We start from the raw sequence: 18228 nt of genomic DNA, 5'->3' as shown, positions 1-18228 counted from the left end.
TTTGGAAATCTGGATTTTCTTATAAAACTGTTATGCTGAAAGCATTGGTCTACAAAGGTAAAACAGTGATGGCTACTAATTAAGACAATTGAGAAAGTAGTTTGTAGACCTAAGCACAAAAGTGATTACATCTCTGGACAGATAGGAGCTTGTTTAAAATATATTAGTTTATAATTTCAGCACCAGAACACAGAACAGTGGTATGCAGATACTTATAGAGTGGCAGTATATTGTTTGCAACAGCCCGGACGCAGACAGGTAGACATAGTTTAAGCACCACAACACGTTTATCTACAGCTACTATATACAAGTGAACACAGCACACAACCCACTTCCACCCCAAAGTCCAGGCCTGTCGCAATGCCTTCCTCTCTAGGTCTGCCTCCACTCCTGTCCTCCTGTGCTCCGTCTTTCTTCCTCCTGACTCCAGCCATCGAATGGAGGGGGGCGGCCCCTTATATAATCACCCGGATGTGCTCCAGGTGCCTCCCAATAAGCAACTGCCAGCACTCCCTGGTGTGGCGGAAGTGCCAGCTGTGCGTCCGGGTGTCCCTGGTCTTCTTCCCCCCAGCACTTCCGCCACACCCAGGCCAGGGCTCCTCCGGCATTCGGGCGCCCCCTGGCGGTGACCACAGGTCCCTATAGGGTTGAGCTTCTAAGCTCTGTTCCTGTGGTCCCCAAAGACACCAGGGTGGATACCCCCTCAAAGTCTGGAGGAGGCATAATCCCTCCTACAGTCCTTCTGGGCGTCCCGGCTGGGTACCACCCCCAGCCACTTGCCACTATATATATCTATATAAATAAATAAAATGTCTGGAGACAACCATGAGTGAATTTTGCTTAGAACCGAGTAGGAACAATTACATGGCTCATGGAGTGTCACATTTCTAAACCAATCCAATGCCTCATGTAGGTGGTACTCAAAGTACGGAAGGCAAAGATCACAGGTGCTTTTGTTAACATGGTCCAACAGACAGCAAGCTTCTGATTATGGTGAACCATCTACAGTCAAAAAGTCTCCTAAAACCGCACTAGACTTTCAAATGTGTGTCACAGGTGTGGGGAGCACATTGCATGTTTTAAAAATCAACCTAACTTGATGCAAGTGGAAAAACCTTTCTATAGCATTAGAATATACCTTGGTATTCAATAGCATCAATGGACGAGTGGGAAACGTGAGCGATACGTTGTTGTTTGGTGTTACAACAGTGTAGGTGTTCATGTGAGCTTGAAATAATTGGCAGATATATTCACAAGAATATGAACTGTAAAATATGCATTTAAAGTAAACGGTGTGTCACACTCAATCAAAATGATTGCCATTAAGAAAGCTGATACCGAAAAGCCACAGAAGATGCCAGTTTCAGTACTCCATACATCTGAATCAACACCAGTAGATGCTCAACATCTACCTTCTGACTGCATGTCTAAACAAATAACTAAAGAAATTTAACATTGCTGTCTAAAAGGAAATGCAAACATGCCAAGACAAAATAGCTGTAACGTTTTAACAAGTTGTATATCAGTAGACTGAAATGCTTATCTAAACTCTGCTCGTCATATAAGTGATGCAATAGTTAAAAGGACATAAAGATATCGCAGGAGACAGAGGAACATCTAAAACGTGTGGAGCCCAGTAGCTGTTGTGCTCTATGTGTGTCTGTCTGTCTCCACTGTTGCAGCGCTCATTACAATGTGCAAATGAACTCCTAAGCTTTGGTTACCTTGTGCTACTGAGCTCCTAAACTGATAGCAACAATTTTAGTTTTTCATTTTCTCTCAGTGTCAAGTGTTTTGTTCAATATCTTTTGCTTTCTCTCCCTGAAACCCCTGCGGCGGTTTAAAAACGCATGGACTGGAGAAATTGGGTGCAGGCGTTTAAGGGAGAAGCCCTGTGAGTGTAACTTTTGCAATGCAGGATTTCACCACAATTCACTACACACTTTTTAACAGGCTGTCCCCAGACGTGTATTCTGGTTTGAGAATTACGTGTGAACCCACAAGAGTAGCAGTAGCCAAGTCTTTGGAATGAACATCAATGAGCTAATGCAGAAATCTTAGTATTAAACTGTTTATTCTTACTTTCAAAGGCATCAAGAGGGAATTCTTTTTTTTTTTTTTGAAAACCTAAAAGCTTGTCTCTAACTAAAAAGAAATAAAATACCTACGTTTTCAAAACGCAAAGCAAATTGCTATGTCCCTTGTAATAGCATGCTAGTTTTTTTTACTTTTCTGTTCATTTTTTAAGCTGTTTCTATATTTATTTTTTGCCCAGAGGGGACTGGGCGGTCTCATGGTCTGGAATCCCTGCAGATTTTATTTTTTCTCCAGCCGTCTGGAGTTTTTTTTTTGTTTTTTCTGTCCCCCCTGGCCATTGGACCTTACTCTTATTCGATGTTAATTAATGTTGATGTATTTTGTTTTATAATTGTGTCTTTTATTTTTCATCGTGTAAAGCACTTTGAGCTACTGTTTGTATGAAAATGTGCTATATAAATAAATGTTGTTGTTGTTGTTGTATTTATAACAAAATATCCTCAGAGACATCTCTTTGAATATGTTAATAACTTGAGATGTCTTTTTCAGTAGACAGGAGAAGGAGGTCAGAAACCCTCTCCTCAGCACAGCTACTGCATAGTTTTTTCAAAAGTTTCAAAAGCTTTGAAAATGGACACCCAGCTTTAAGGTTGTCAGCAGGGTTTGAACATCACTCTTAGGTAAGACAAATAAAGACTGGAACACTCTGAGCTCAGTCAGCAGTCGTGTGTAATCTGGATAATCTCCTGTTCTGTTTGCCTGATCCAGTTTGAAAACACAGTGAGTGAGTATCACGGTTATTATGATGCACAGAGGGGTTTTTTTTGTGTTGAATGTGTGTTTATTTAGTTTGATTATACAGATTTCTAGTTTATGGTGTTGCCAGGTTTCTCTTTCTATTGAGCACATGGTTAATTGATTATTTTCACCTGCCTTTTGCTGCACTGCTGCACTGTTCAATTGTGTTCTTTGTGATTGTCTGCCCTATTTAATTCATGGGGATTGGACTAAACTGTGTAGTGAATGAAGGAATGGGGCTCTGAAGCCCCCTGCTCACTTCGCTCGCCAACCCCCGGGCCGGCGCTACACACTAGCCACTTTGCAGTTCTGCCACTCGCATATAGGGATGCGGATGTACAATTTAAACTGATTGTTATCTTCATGGGAATTGTTACATATTCATAATAGAACTAACTATTTTACATTACACTGAGTAATTAACCATATTAAATTATAGTAAAATGTAATAATTTGAAAGAAAATTAGGTTTCATGCTGCATTAGAGTTATTTGTTGCGTTATACGATTTTGCTCTGTTTGGATTTGAAATTAACACACAAATACTTTTTAAACGTACACTTTTACTGTAAAACTTTAGTAAAAACAGTTTTTTGAAGTAAATGTTCATCAATATTGCGTTGAATTTTGATTCGTGTAACTGCCTGTGAATGAATTTAATTTCTTTCTCTCTAATAAATAAACCAACGTTTCCGAATGTTTTCTCTGTGATTTGTTAATTGTCTTTGCAAAAGCTATTATAACGCAAAACTGTTAACGTTTTAATACAAATGACATATCAAGATCTCCTTTGGTGTCTAATGTTATCCACGGGAGATGTACTACATTACCTTTCTTGGATACATCCTTCTTTCAACAGTAATTTGGCCAGTGGAAGACCAGACGGTGTTAACGGTTGTAGATATTCTTCAGGATATTGTAAGTTGATGTTTTCATCTTCTGCACCTTCACCACCTACTGCTTCAGCATAGTCTATTGATACGCATTTAACCAATTTGCCGTGTAACCGATTGACAATTTTCTTGTTAATTTGTTTGCCTCGATTGTTTCTCAGTGCTAGGATCGCCTGTGCACTCATTTCTTCTGTTGATAACCCTTCGGGATGAATTTCTTTAATAAGATTTGGACATAATAAGTCTTCTTTAATTGGGAACTTAAAGTAAGGAAAACATAAAAATTTATAAGAGCTAAGAGAGCAGGAACTGTGTCTGTCAAAAGCATTCAGCCGAATGAGAGGTGAGAGGGTTGTGTGCGTGGCTGAATATGGTTGAGAGGAGGACTTGAAAAAATGTCATGGCCAAAGTCTTGTCTCATGGGACTTGCAATTATCTTTTAGAAAAATATATATATATATATATTATATAATGTGTGTGTGTATATATAATATAGTGTGTGTGTATGTAGTAGTGAAACAGGACAAACTTTAAAAATCAATAAAAAAAAATGTAAAAAAATGTAATTGTGGCCAAAAGGAAGGTAGGTGTACTCCAATGTGAAACGCTGCCACTGTATCTGATCGTGTGAAGCTCTGACCGGAGAGCATCCCCCACGTGGGGAGAAAAGCACATGGCAGTGATAACTCTGTCAATCAGCAGCTACCCTCTAAAACACACGTAGCTCTGATCTCTTGTCAAACATTACTCTTTAACAATCTGCAGATCATAATGTCTGTTGAACAAACAGGTATCGCTAGCTAAGTGGAGACAAGGTACACTCCAACGCGTGGCGAGAGGTAGACGACTCAAACAGAGGCTGGGGCGTCAGTGAAGATGGCTCCGCCCCCTCCCCGCCCCTCCCCTCCTCTCAGCCTGCAGCGTCTCTCACAGATTTGCGCAAATAAATCGGGACTGCATACTATACAGCTACTATATAATTAAGTATCATTGAAGCTGGGGGTGAGCTACTGATAACGTCAAATTGGCACCCCTTCTTTGAGAAGACAACGTTCCCAAGTGGATTGCAGGGGATCACTGGAGGTTGAACGAGCAGGTTTAAGACTGCGGGGAAGTTGTTAGCCACAATTAGTGAAATCTGTTGCTGCTATTAACATAGAAAACAGTAGCTGCAGGTTCATAAACATTCAGAAGTTTAACGTACAAGCTACCGTTTACTTGGTGCTTGTTCTACTTTTAGTGTTTTCACTACTTGTAAAAGATTTTCCTAAATCAGTTGTTTTTGGGTTATTTACCTGGTTGTTTAATAGTTAATAATTAGTATGGACTACATTTTGATAACTAGTATGGAATGTAGTCATTTTTGCACTAAAAACCCCAGAATAGTTCATAAACGATGAAACGTACTTGTTCTCGTTAAAAACAGGTCTCAGTTCATTTTTTGGTGAATACCATTTATCCAATTGGTTAAATTCCGTGTTGTCCATTATTACCTCTGTGGTAGGCTGGTGACCCTGTAGTTAGGATATAGCGGGTTGGATAGTGGATGGATGGATTATTACCTGCACAATCCAATCCAATTCAGTCCAGTGGGGTGGAAGCCATTCCATCTAGCAATACTCATGTATCATTGGTATAGCTGTGTGTGTGCGCATTGCCCACCCCCATCCATTCTTGCATGAAAATGACAGAAGTAGCTAAAATGCAAAATTAAAAAAAAAAAAACAGCGCAGTTCAGCAATTAAATATGAATATATATTTCCTTATAAGGACATTTGTTTACGTTCAGCCAAAAGCGCAGGGACAGTTGCCCCTACTGTCCCCGTGCTGTGCACACCAGAATGTGATGAACCCTGATAAAGGAAAGCATCCACATGACAAATAAAAAGGTTGGTGCTTCTAGTTGTACCCATTACAAAAGATATGGCCTCATAAGGGGAAATTGACTCTGTTACCATTGTAATAGAATTCACAGTATTTATGCAAAGAACAGACAAAGTGTAGGTTGTCCACATCCATGGATGGGCATTGTATCCAGGGATAGTTCACTCCTTGCAAAAGTTTTAGTCAGGATAGCTTTTACATAATCAAGTACTTGATCATATCAATTCATAAAGTGAATGGATGACCTGACTGTATATCACATTTGAGAACATATTTAATGTCTGTAACAATATGATCACAAGATCAGTTCCCACATGAAACAAACTGTGCCTACCACAGGCTCCAAAATCTGAAGACTCACAGTTTTAGCCCAGTGTCCTATTTGTGTTATACAGTATATTGCAAGTGGGTTTACGGTATGTATATTGCTTTTTCAGAAGTTTGGCCATCTTTCTGACTGTCTTACCTATTCTTTTTCTTCTTCTCGGCTTGTTTTGTGATGCTCTTAATCACAGATGCCATACTGATCAGCATATTCCTCATCATCATGAAATTGGACATTAGAATGGATGTATCATGCCAAGGTACAAACCCAGTTTAGACATTTGAAATATTCCCCCTATAATAGAGTTTGAGGTGAATGCATGAATATATCTGTATACTTTTATGGCTCTCTTGTGATTAAAAGGAGATCGGCAGTGTGGTGGTTCGTGTTGTCCCCACCCAGCTGTAGAGGTCTGGGCTGCACTGCTATTAAGTTGTTGTTTCCTGGTTTCCGTGGTTCTAGTGGTTTATTTTCCCTGGGATCTGCCTAAACTGGAGTTGATCATCTCCTTTTACTCATAATGCCTTGGCCTACAAATGGATCCAGAAGGGCAGAAAATGGATGTCTGGCTGGTATTTAAGATGCATTATAAGACAAAAATGACAAATAAATGGCAATGTGTACAAATGTATGTGTTTCCCGATGCTAGTGTTTTCCTGCTTTATTGTATTTTTATAAAGTGTATTTGTGGAGGCGTCAGTGAGTATGCCCTGGTATAGAACAGCACTTCTCACAGGGTTGGTTCCTCCATTGTCTTTTTGTAAACTCTCTTGTAACTCACGTGTGACATGATAGCGTAGTGGTTAGTGTTGCTCCCACTCAGCTCCAGAGGCCTGGCTTTGAATCTTGGCCTGTATGCAGACATAGTTGTTCGCCAGATTTAGGACTCTGGATCCTTTTGTAAAGCTACCAGTAACCTATTTTGTCTAGTAGAGATACCCCCAGCATACCTCCATGTTGGAGTGAACATGCAGTGGCCCCTAAATGGTAACTGTACTAGATAAATAATGAAATGAACTAACACACAGGCCGATCCCTAAAAACACTGCCAGATAATCTAGTAAAAATAAATAACATTGCTTATTTACAGGTTCAGACTTCTGTAGGAGCTAACCGGGGCTAGCCTAGGGCACTACAGGATGCAGAGGCCACAGAATTAGTCAAAAGTATAAATAAATATTCTTGTTGCTAGGCTGGCTGAGCAAGTCCTATTTAAACTCCTTATCCGCTGCTGGCTGCACTCACACCGTTGGTGACAGTGGACAGCTGTGAGCGAGTTGAACATGGGCTTTTGGAGCATAAAACACATTCATTTACACAAACAAGAAAGCAATGTAGCATGTGAAAGTAGTTCCAGTCCTCCACAAATGAACAGAGACAGCCTAACAGATTCTAGTTCTAGTGAAGTATACAAAATGGATGATTTGGCTCAAACAGTAAACTAAGATGCCACTTCTGAGCATGCATGGTTTGACAAGACCATTGAGCAACGTTCAAAGCTGCCATTCATTGATCTCCAGAGCGCACGGTCGATGTATCAGATAGAGATGTTCCCGTACAGGATTTCAATCTGATTGAAAGTGAAGACATGATAGATGTAATTGTCACTAAGCTCAAAAGAAGAAACAGCACAAACTGAAACTCAATTCCAGGCAACAAATGAGGCCTGAGGTCAATTATAATGAGCTGATGTTTTTAATTTGTTTTCCTTTGCACTTCTAATACAGTCATATGAAAAAGTTTGGGAACCCCTCTCAGCCTGCATAATAATTTACTCTACTTTCAACAAAAAAGATAACAGTGGTATGTCTCATTTCCAAAAACATACTGGGGTGTTTTCCGAACAAAGATTTTTAGTGAAGCAGTATTTAGTTAGAAATTAAATCAAATGTGAAAAACTGGCTGTGCAAAAATTTGGGTCCCTTGTAACTTTGCTGATTTGAATGCATGTAACTGCTCAATACTGATTACTTGCAACACCAAATTGGTTAGATTAGCTTGTTAAGCTTTGAACTTCATAGACAGGTGTGTCCAGTCATGAGAAAAGGTATTTAAGGTGGTCAATTGCAAGTTGTGCTTCCCTTTGACTCTCCTCTGAAGAGTGGCAGCATGGGATCCTCAAAGCAACTCTCAAAAGATCTGAAAACAAAGATTTTTCAGTATCATGGTTCAGGGGAAGGCTACAAAAAGCTATGTCAGAGGTTTAAACTGTCAGTTTCAACTGTAAGGAATGTAATCGGGAAATGGAAGGCCACAGGCACAGTTGCTTTTAAACCCAGGTCTGGAAGGCCAAGAAAAATACAGAAGCGGCATATGTGCAGGATTGTGAGAATGGTTACAGACAACACACAGATCACCTCCAAAGACCTGCAAGAACATCTTGCTGCAGATGGTGTATCTGTACATCATTCTACAAGTCAGCGCAATTTGCACAGAGAACATCTGTATGGCAGGGTGATGAGAAAGAAGCCCTTTCTGCTCTTACATCACAAACACTTGTTGTATGCAAATGCTCATTTAGACAAGCCAGATTCATTTTGGAGCAATGTGCTTTGGACTGACGAGACAAAAATCGACTTATTTGATCATAACAAAAAGCGCTTTGCATGGCGGAAGAAGAACACCGCATTCCAAGAAAAACACCTGCTACCTACTGTCATATTTGGTGGAGGTTCCATCATGCTCTGGGGCTGTGTGGCTAGTTCAGGGACTGAGGCCCTTGTTAAAGTCAAGGGTTGGATGAATTCAACCCAATATCAACAAATTCTTCAGGATAATTTTCAAGCATCAGTCACAAAGTTGAAGTTACGCAGGGTTTGGATATTCCAACAAGACAATGACCCAAAACACAGTTCAAAATCTACAAAGGCATTCATGCAGAGGGAGAAGTACAATGTTCTGGAATGGCGATCACAGTCCCCTGACTTGAATATCATCAAAAATGTATGGGATGATTTGAAGCAGGCTGTCATCCAATTGAACTGAACTGGAGAGATTTTGTATGGAAGAATGGTCAAAAATACCTCCATCCAGAATCCAGACACTCATCAAAGGCTATAGGAAGTGTCTAGAGGCTGTTATATTTGCAAAAGGAGGCTCAACTAAGTATTGATGTAATATCTCTGTTGGGGTGCCCAAATTTATGCACCTGTCTAACTTTGTTATGATGCATATTGCATATTTTCTGTTAATCCAATAAACTTACTGTCACTGCTGAAATAATACTGTTCCCATAAGGAATGTCATATATTAAAAGGAAGTTGCTACTTTGAAAGCACAGCCAAAAATCCAAAGAATTAAGATGGGTTCCCAAACTTTTTCATATGACTGTAGATCAAACCACAATTTAAAAGCTTGAATCTGAAAAGTATTGATCAACAAAAGTCTTACGTGGAACCCCTAATGGGGAGCAGATCACGAGTGTAAAGCCTGCCAGCTTATTTCAGCGCTGTTTGCATTTTGTGGACCTGTGACTTCAGAGCAGTGAGAGATTCCTTTTGATGGTAAGTAAGCAGGTTCTTTTATGCATTCATAAAGATTCTGTGTGGTTTACATACCTGAACAGAAAGTTGTGGATGATTCACTTGTGCTTTGGAAACGTCGCTTGGCAATGAAGTGATACTTCACTCTACTACATAAAATACGTTACTGGTAGCTTTATAAAAGTGTCCGCAATCCTAAAAGTGGTTAACAACTATGTCTGCTCACACATCTTATTTTATTTGGTTTTATTTTGACAGCGGAAAACACCTGATATTGTGAAAATAGTTTGGTAGCAGAATAATCTCCCCTCTTTCTCTCTTTTCCAAAGCAGACAGACTTGTGTTCAACATTTGAGCTGGCATGTTGTCTTGGCTGGCATTGTGTTTTACTGTGGTGGCTCTAAGCAGCATTTTAAACATCCTCTGTCCGTCTCTCTGTTGCTCATCTCAGAAGCTGTGTCTGTGATTTTCATGGCTATAGTACCCCTGCGTACTGTACTCCTCACTCTCTGCTCAGGGTTTACTCCTAAGCTCGGACATTATTTACCAGCCTTCACAACAGCTAAGTGAGGCTCCAGCAACGATTCAAGCCTTAATCAGAAGGGCTTTAAGAAATGTGTTATCGCAGGCTGAATGCTGGCCTCTTACTGTAATAAGCCCTCATCTGTCTCGCAGTAACACATGGGTTTGCTTGTTAAGCCTGGCAGAAGCAAGTCTCTCATCTCTTGGGGCTTTCGGAGTACAAAGCAACTGCATGTACCTGTAATGATACACTCTGCCTGTTGTGCACATTAAGTCACGGTGTTTAAGAAAGTCAAATAAAATATATTAGAAGTGAAGTGGGGAATGCGTAAGGGAGCATTGATACATTAGAGTACTTGAAAGAATTACTTTTATATTCAGAATACAGTATATAGGTCGCTTCTTATGATGCAGTTTCTGGATCCCGCTCTCATTCCTGGATGGGGTGCTATGTGTGTAGAGTTTCTCACGTCTGTTGTCAGTTTCCTCCGATTTTTATCTCACAATCCCAAAACTCTGGTCATGCTAGTTGGCAACACTAAAGTGACCAATTGTGTCCCAGGCAGTATTTCAGCTCCATATGAATGGTGGATTGGCACCTGAAGTTGCTTCCTGCTTTGTGCCTGATGCTGCTGGGCTAGGCTGCAGTTCTCAAGACCTTCTATTAGACTAGGTGCATGGATGTCTTGCAGCAGATCGAGGTCCAATCCCAAATGATAGATGCACTTCACCAGCGTTGTGATCAATTTTCCATAAAAGTGAAGCAAAAAAAAAAAAACCAACTAATTGATTCATACTTTAATTGACTCAATTTAAGAAATGAAATGTTAAAAAAATACTGTGACTAAATTGCAAGGCGGAATATGAAAGCTACACACATTATGCATCACTTTTGACACCAGATGTTCCTGTTTTCCATAAATATTCATGCAGAGCTCATTTTCATTAAGAGAGCATGAGGAGTTCATACTATTGTCCCTGTTAAGAGGCTAAATTTAAGCTTTCAGGCCCGATACTGCTGTTGGTGTGCCATCAGAGATTTGATACAATAGGATCAATGGGAGTCGGCTCATCAGTGTAGAAAATCTATTATGTTTAGAAAAAAAACAAAAAAAAGCAACATCACTAAAGAGGCCGCAAAGGGGAATGAAGGATGAATAGGTTTAAAAACACATTTTGTTTTTTTCTAAATAACTTAAGGAAAGACTTCTTTTCTTTTTATTTAAATCACTTATAGCTCTTGATGAGATTACAAACTGTCATCAAACTATTAACAAAGGTTGCAGTTACATAAGCCAGGGACTCAGTGGAGTTTGGAAGTTTCTGCCAATACTTTTTATTTATTTATTCTGATTTTTCTCTCAATAAACGTGTCTTGGTTTGACTGTCATATCATTTTCTGACTTTCAGTTGTTCCCAGACAGGGAAGTGTGGCTAGCTTTGTGAATGGGTGCTGCGATGGATTGGCATCCCGTCCAGGTTTGGTTCCTGCCATGGCTATGAGTGTTTCCAGGTTTGCTCCAACACACACGTTTACGAAGTTATTTGATCAAGTTTTGAAAATGGATGGGGGAAAAATCAAAATCAAAATCAAAGCTACCGTCCAAAGTCAGTGAATATGGGTGTGAGCCATGGGACGACGTTCCAGCACCTCGTGCAAGTTTTGTTTCTGCCAGGGTCTGGAGAGCTCTAACTCCACACAAAACTGTAATGGAATTAAAACAGTCAGAACATGGATAGATGGCATTTACATAAGCACAATAAACTATTCGATAAATGCCTTTTATTATCATAAATGCCAAAAATAATCAACAGTGATTAGCACGGTGCCAAACACCATTAAACCCAAAGAGCCGTCACAAGCTAGTTAAAAGCCGTGAATGGATTTATGAAATATGAGTTTCAATAATCTGGCAATTTAAAAAAAAAACAACGAGAAACAAATGAAACTAAACTGGAAGAACACTTTGTTGGAAAGGGTTACTGATTCTTCAACATTATCCTCACAGACTGAGCACACTGCACTTTCAAAATGGCGTTCTTGGATCGCTCTGGGCAAACATTGTTGAGTGTTTAATTAGACCGACATCTTTTCCCAACTGAGTTACAGTGATTGCAAGGCAAGTCTTGTTTGGAATCAGCTAAGGTGACTGTAATTTAATTGATACAAAAATAATTCAGTTTGCATATGTTGGCAGTTTTTCAACGGAAGTCATTCACTTTAAGCAGGATTAATGGACAGGAATGGACTAGATGTAACTTACTGCCTACATTTCTAATTCTGTACTGGCTTGTATTCAGGGCACACGTTGTAAACGATGGACTGTTAATACTTTATAATGCACCCAGAGCTACTATCATTGGCTTTTCTGAGAACCACAAAAGATCATTTATTATTTTTGTAAAGAAAATCCTGGGTGGATAGTGGAGTGATTTCCCAAGCCAGTGACACAAAGTCATCTTTTTTGTTATTATCTCTCACGCATGGCTCCCATGGATTCAGGTATCTGGAACTCTGAGAAGGTCATTAAGCTACAGACAGACAGACAGACAGTAGCACTTTCTCATCTACTGAACACAGTATGGATGCACAGAGTTTGAACAACAGACTCCAGTTAGATATGTGGCAGGGTCTTCTAATGTAGATGGGTATGTGTGATGCAATGTAGGCTGAGGCTGCAAGAAGCCCCTCCAGTAGGGTAGCCATTTTGATTTTGTGGTAACTAATGACCTGAGAGGTGAACTTAGAATGGACCGTAAGGCGATAGATATCCTTACAAAATACCAACAAATAAGATATTTACAAGAAGCTCCTAAACATGAGTAAGATATTGGTGGGGATGGTTGGTGGTCCCAATAGAATCAGATCCAAGGCTGGTACCAACTCTGGGTGGGCTGTCAGTTCCATCACAGGACACACACTAAGCCAGTTAACTGAAACTAGATATTTTCAAGATGTTAAATAAAGCCACACTTGCAGATTCCACACAGACAATGGACAGTTACATGCAGATGTGGCCAAAAGTATCGATAACCTTCATCTTCTGAACTAAGTTGACACTGACTGCATTTGGTACAGTAGAACAGTTATTTTTGTAATTTATGACTTAACATTATTTTAAATTCTAAAACAAATAAACAGGGCACAGACAATGATAGTGTTTTGTACCCTTAAACTAAGATTTTATAGCACAGCCTATAGAGACACCAACTGCAGTCACAAGCAGCTCTTAGTGAGGTTTCTGCGCCTCTTGACTGGTAGTTTGGGCCGCTCTTCTTCGATAAACTGCTCCAGTTCTTCTAGGTCTGATGGGAGCCCAGATTTGAATGTGATTCAGAACAAGACTCATAGTAGGCTATTTGAGGATGATCCAGTGTTTCCTGCTCATCTATTCTTGGGTCCTTTTTGGGGGTCACTATCTTGCTGAATGGGCTCTGAATTTTACTTCAAAATGCTGATCGTTTTCTGATTACTGTACATTGCACCCTACACAGATTTAAGGCAGCAAAACAACTCCAAGACATCACTCAGCCTTCTCCATGTGTCATAGTAGGGTGTTCTTTTTTTGATAGCTTCAGTTTGTTTAGTGTGACCCTAATTTTGGGGTGATTTTACCAATAAGCTCTGATTTTGTTTCAGTTGTCCAAAGGACATTTTCCCAGGAGGACTGCTTGTCATCATGCATTTTGGCAAATTCCAGTCATTTCTGTGTCCTTTTGGGTCTTCTATCATGGAGCCCACTTTCATTCAGACAGTTACGGTTGCAGTGACTGGAAAGCATTGCACCATGAAGGTCATATGTGCAGCTCAATTAACAGCAAAATGATGCACTGCCCACTCAATAAATCTGAAGAGTGTAGAGCGTAATGCCATCCTACACGACTCCGAAACAATCACAAAATAAGTAAAATCATTTTGACATGCATGCCGTCACTCCGTGTTTGGATATTGTTTTAGCTTTATGCAAAGTTGCCTGATCATGACGAAAGTGCACCCTTCATCTTTCCACCCTGTAACCACCCTACTTGCTTTTTCTGGACTTTTTCCAGAGCTGCTATGTCCTTTTTTTAGCCTGAAGACCGAAACTGCACTGTGTTTGCAGGACTGCAGATGCAAAGACTAAAATTATTAAGTTGAACTTTGGTAGGGCTAATTTTGAGCAGATGGGACAAAGTCTAAGTAGGATAGACTGAGATTAGCTTTTAAATGTGGAGACAGTTGAGGAGCAGTGGAACAGGTTTAAAAATGTTTTACATGTAATGCAGGACAGATACATACCTAGATTTGGAATTAATAGGAAACTAAAAAAAACTCCACGATGGATTAATAAAGATTTAAAAAAGAAGTTGCAAAGGAAAAAACTGCTGTATAAGGCATATAAGACTAATGACTGCAAAGTGAATCGCAGAGCATATGAGAACATGAGGGCAACCATTAAGAAGGATATCAGGGAGGCTAAAAGACAGTTGGAGAGGAATATAGCAGATAAGGCGAAAGAAGACCCTAAGAGATTCTTTCAGTATTTTAGTAGTAAAAGAACAGTTAAGGAGGAGGTCAAGTGCATCAGGAATAGTAAAGGGGAATTAAAAGATACAGACAATGAAATAGCAGATGCCCTAAACTTACATTTTTCTGAGGTGTTTACAAGTGAGCAAGTGGATAACCTCCAGAGGTAAACACGACTACTAAGGAGGTACTGAGGGATTTGAAAATTGTAGAGGGAGAAGTGCTGCTCAGATTAAATAAGATGAAATCAAACAAATCACCAGGGCCAGATAATATTTATCCTCATGTTCTTAAGGACTGCTAGTGAGTACATAAATAAACCCTTGACACCTATTTTTAGGAAGTCACTGTGCACTGGAGAGATTCCGAAGGACTGGAAAATGGCAAATATTATCCCATTATATAAAAAGGGGGACAGCGAAGATCCAAGCAACTATAGGCCAGTAAGCAACATGCATCACAGGAAAATTAATGGAAGGAATTATTAAAGATAAGATTAGAGCAACACATGGCAAGGACAGGAGTTATTCTGAACAGTCAGCATGGGTTCAGAAGAGGGAGGTCGTGTTTTACTAACATGTTGGAATTCTATGAGGGCAACAAAGGATACGATCAAAGTGGAGCTTATGATATTATTTATCTGGACTTTCAGAAAGCATTTGATAAGGTGCCACATGAGAGGTTGGGCATCAAGTTAAAAGAAGTGGGAGTTCAGGGTGATGTTTTTAGATGGGTGCAGAATTGGCTCAGGAAGCAGAGAAGCGATGGTGCGAGGAACCTCATCAGAACTGGCCGATGTTAAGAGTGGTGTTCCACAGGGGTCAGTGCTAGGGCGCTGCTATTTTTAATATATATAAATGATTTAGATAGGAATATAAGTAACAAGCTGGTTAAGTTTGCAGATGATACCAAGATAGGTGGATTAGCAGATAATTTGGAATCAGTTATATCATTACAGAAGGACTTGGATAGCATACAGGCTTGGGCAGATTTGTGGCAGATGAAATTTAATGTCAGTAAATGTAAAGTATTACACATAGTAAGTAAAATATTAGGTTTGAATACACAATGGGCGGTCGGAAAATCGAGAGTACACCTTATGAGAAGGATTTAGGAGTCATAGTGGACTCTAAGCTATCAACTTCCCAACAGTGTTCAGAAGCCATTAAGAAGGCTAACAGAATGTTAGGTATATAGCATGATGTGTGGAGTACAAGTCTAAGGAGGTTATGCTGAACCTTTATAATGCACTGATGGGGCCTCATCTTGAGTACTGTGTGCAGTTTTGGTCTCCAGGCTACAAAAAGGACATAGCAGCACTAGAAAAGGTCCAGAGAAGAGCCACTAGACTGATTCCAGGTCTACAGGTGTTGAATTATGAGGAAAGATTAAAAGAGCTGAGCCTTTACAGTTTAAGCAAAAGAAGATTAAGAGGTGACATGATTGAAGTGTTTAAAATTATGAAGGGAATTAGTACAGTGGATCGAGACTTGTATTTTAAAATGAGTTCATCAAGAACACGGGGACACAGTTGGAAACTTGTTAAGGGTAAATTTCGCACAAACATTAGGAAGTTTTTCTTTACACAAAGAACGATAGACACTTGGAATAAGCTACCAAGTAGTGTGGTAGACAGTAAGACGTTAGGGACTTTCAAAACTTGACTTGGTGGTTTTTTTGGAAGAATTAAATAGAGTGGGTTTTGTTGGGCTGAATGGCCTGTTCTCATGTAGATTGTTCTAATGTCCTAATATTCCATGTGAGGATGAGGCCTCACCAGTGCATTATAAAGGTTGAGCATATCCTCCTTAGACTTGTACTCCACAGATCATGCTATATAACCTAACATTCTGTTAGCCTTCTTAATGGCTTCTGAACACTGTCGGGAAGTTGATAGCTTGGAGTTCACTATGACTCCGAAATAGTTCTCAAATGGTGTACTTTTAATTTGCAGACCTACTATTGCATATTCAAACATAACATTTTTACTTCCTACATGTAATACTTTATTTACTTACATTAAATTTCATCTGCCCAAGCCTGTATTGTGTCCTAAGTTCGTCTGCAATGATTCAATGGACACAAGATTATTTGCCAATCCACTGAGCTCTGTATCATCTGCAAACTTAACCAGCTTGTTATTTAAATTCCTAACAAATGATTTATATATATTAAAAATAGTAGCGGCCCTAGTACTGGTGTGGAATACCACTCTTAACATCAGACAATTCTAATGGAGTTCCTTGCACCATAACCATCTGTCTCTACGCAGCCTAAAATGTCTTAGTAGAATATGTAAGAATTTTGTTCTATTTCCAGCATTTTTGTTTTATTGTGTGTAAATAATAAAATATCTTTTGATTTCAATACATAAATGGAAAAATGGTGCATTATTTGAATGAAATGCAATAGTACCAATATTTCTGGCTACAATTTGCCAAATGAACAAAAGTATTTAAATATCACATATTAGCAGCCTTTTTCATGACATCATAAAAAAATCACTAAAGCGTAGAACATAGTAAGAGAGGGGAAAATATCTTTACTTTAAAGTATGTGGATAAAATAATGGGCAGAATGGAATGTAACACTGCTGCCTTAAACAAATATTCAGAACTCTTCACTTTCTGAATACTTTATTGTGTGATAGCAAATTTATCTGTTTTGTTTTATGAAAGGTGCGAAGTAAGCGCTATATAGAGCCCGACCCGGCACAGATTCACATGCGTTAAAAAGACACAAGCTTTATTTTTCTTCAGCTGGAGGGCACGTCTTCCCCATAATCCCTCCAGCCACAACACAGTCCCATATAAAGCATTTAAGTCACAGACCACACTCTTCCTCTGGCTCCACCACTCCTTCCAGGCAACCTCTTCCTCCCGATTCTGGCCCTGAGTGGTGGTTGCTGGTTCCTTTTATAGCCCTCCAAGAAGTGCTCCCGGTGCTTGCACCTGTTTCCAATTGCACTCCTGGGTGGGGCCAAGATAGACCATCTGGGCTCAGTGATCCATGCCGTGCCCCTGGCTGCCACCCCAGATTCCCACAGGGTTGTGGAGAACTCCATCTCCCAGGGAACCTGCGGAGACTGATGCACAATCATCCACCAGGAGGTTGCCATCAAGCTTCCCGGAGGAGGTGCTGAGGAGCCCATGGCTGCTCCCCTGCAACATAAGCAGAAGGGGCGTCCCGGCCGGGCATGGGACCTGGACGTCCACCACAAAGGTTTAAAAATGTATCAAAAATCAAAACCTGAAATCTCTCATGTATGTACTGTAAGTATTCAGACCCTTTGTTGTGGTTGGGTGCATTCTGTTTGTTTTAATTATCCTTGAGATGTGTCTAGAACTGCCACAATTCACTCTGCATGTCAAAACAAAAACTAAACCATGAAGCCAAGGAAGCCTCTCTAGACCGCCGTGATAAAGTTGTGGTGAGGCACAGATCAAAGCAAAGGTATAAAACCATTTCTAAAGTTTTGAGTGTTACCAGGAGCAAAGAGGCCTCAACGATTGTGAAATGGACGAAATTTCAGACCAATGTGACTCTTCCCAGAGTTTACTATCTGGCCAAACTGAGTAACCGGGCAAGAGGGGTCTTAGTCAGAGAGGTGACCAAGAAATCAATGGTCACTCTAACAGAGCTCCAGAAATCCTTTGCTAAGAAGGGTGAACCTGTCCGAAGGATAACCATCTCAGCAGCACTGAGGCCGAGTGGCTAGATGAGTAAAAAAAAAAAATGAAAGAACTCTGCAAGCATGAGGAAAAATATTCTCTGGTCTGTT

Source organism: Polypterus senegalus, chromosome 3, assembly GCF_016835505.1.
Source record: "Polypterus senegalus isolate Bchr_013 chromosome 3, ASM1683550v1, whole genome shotgun sequence".
In the NCBI taxonomy this organism is placed as follows: Eukaryota; Metazoa; Chordata; class Cladistia; order Polypteriformes; family Polypteridae; genus Polypterus; species Polypterus senegalus.
This window is presented reverse-complemented; position numbering follows the sequence as displayed.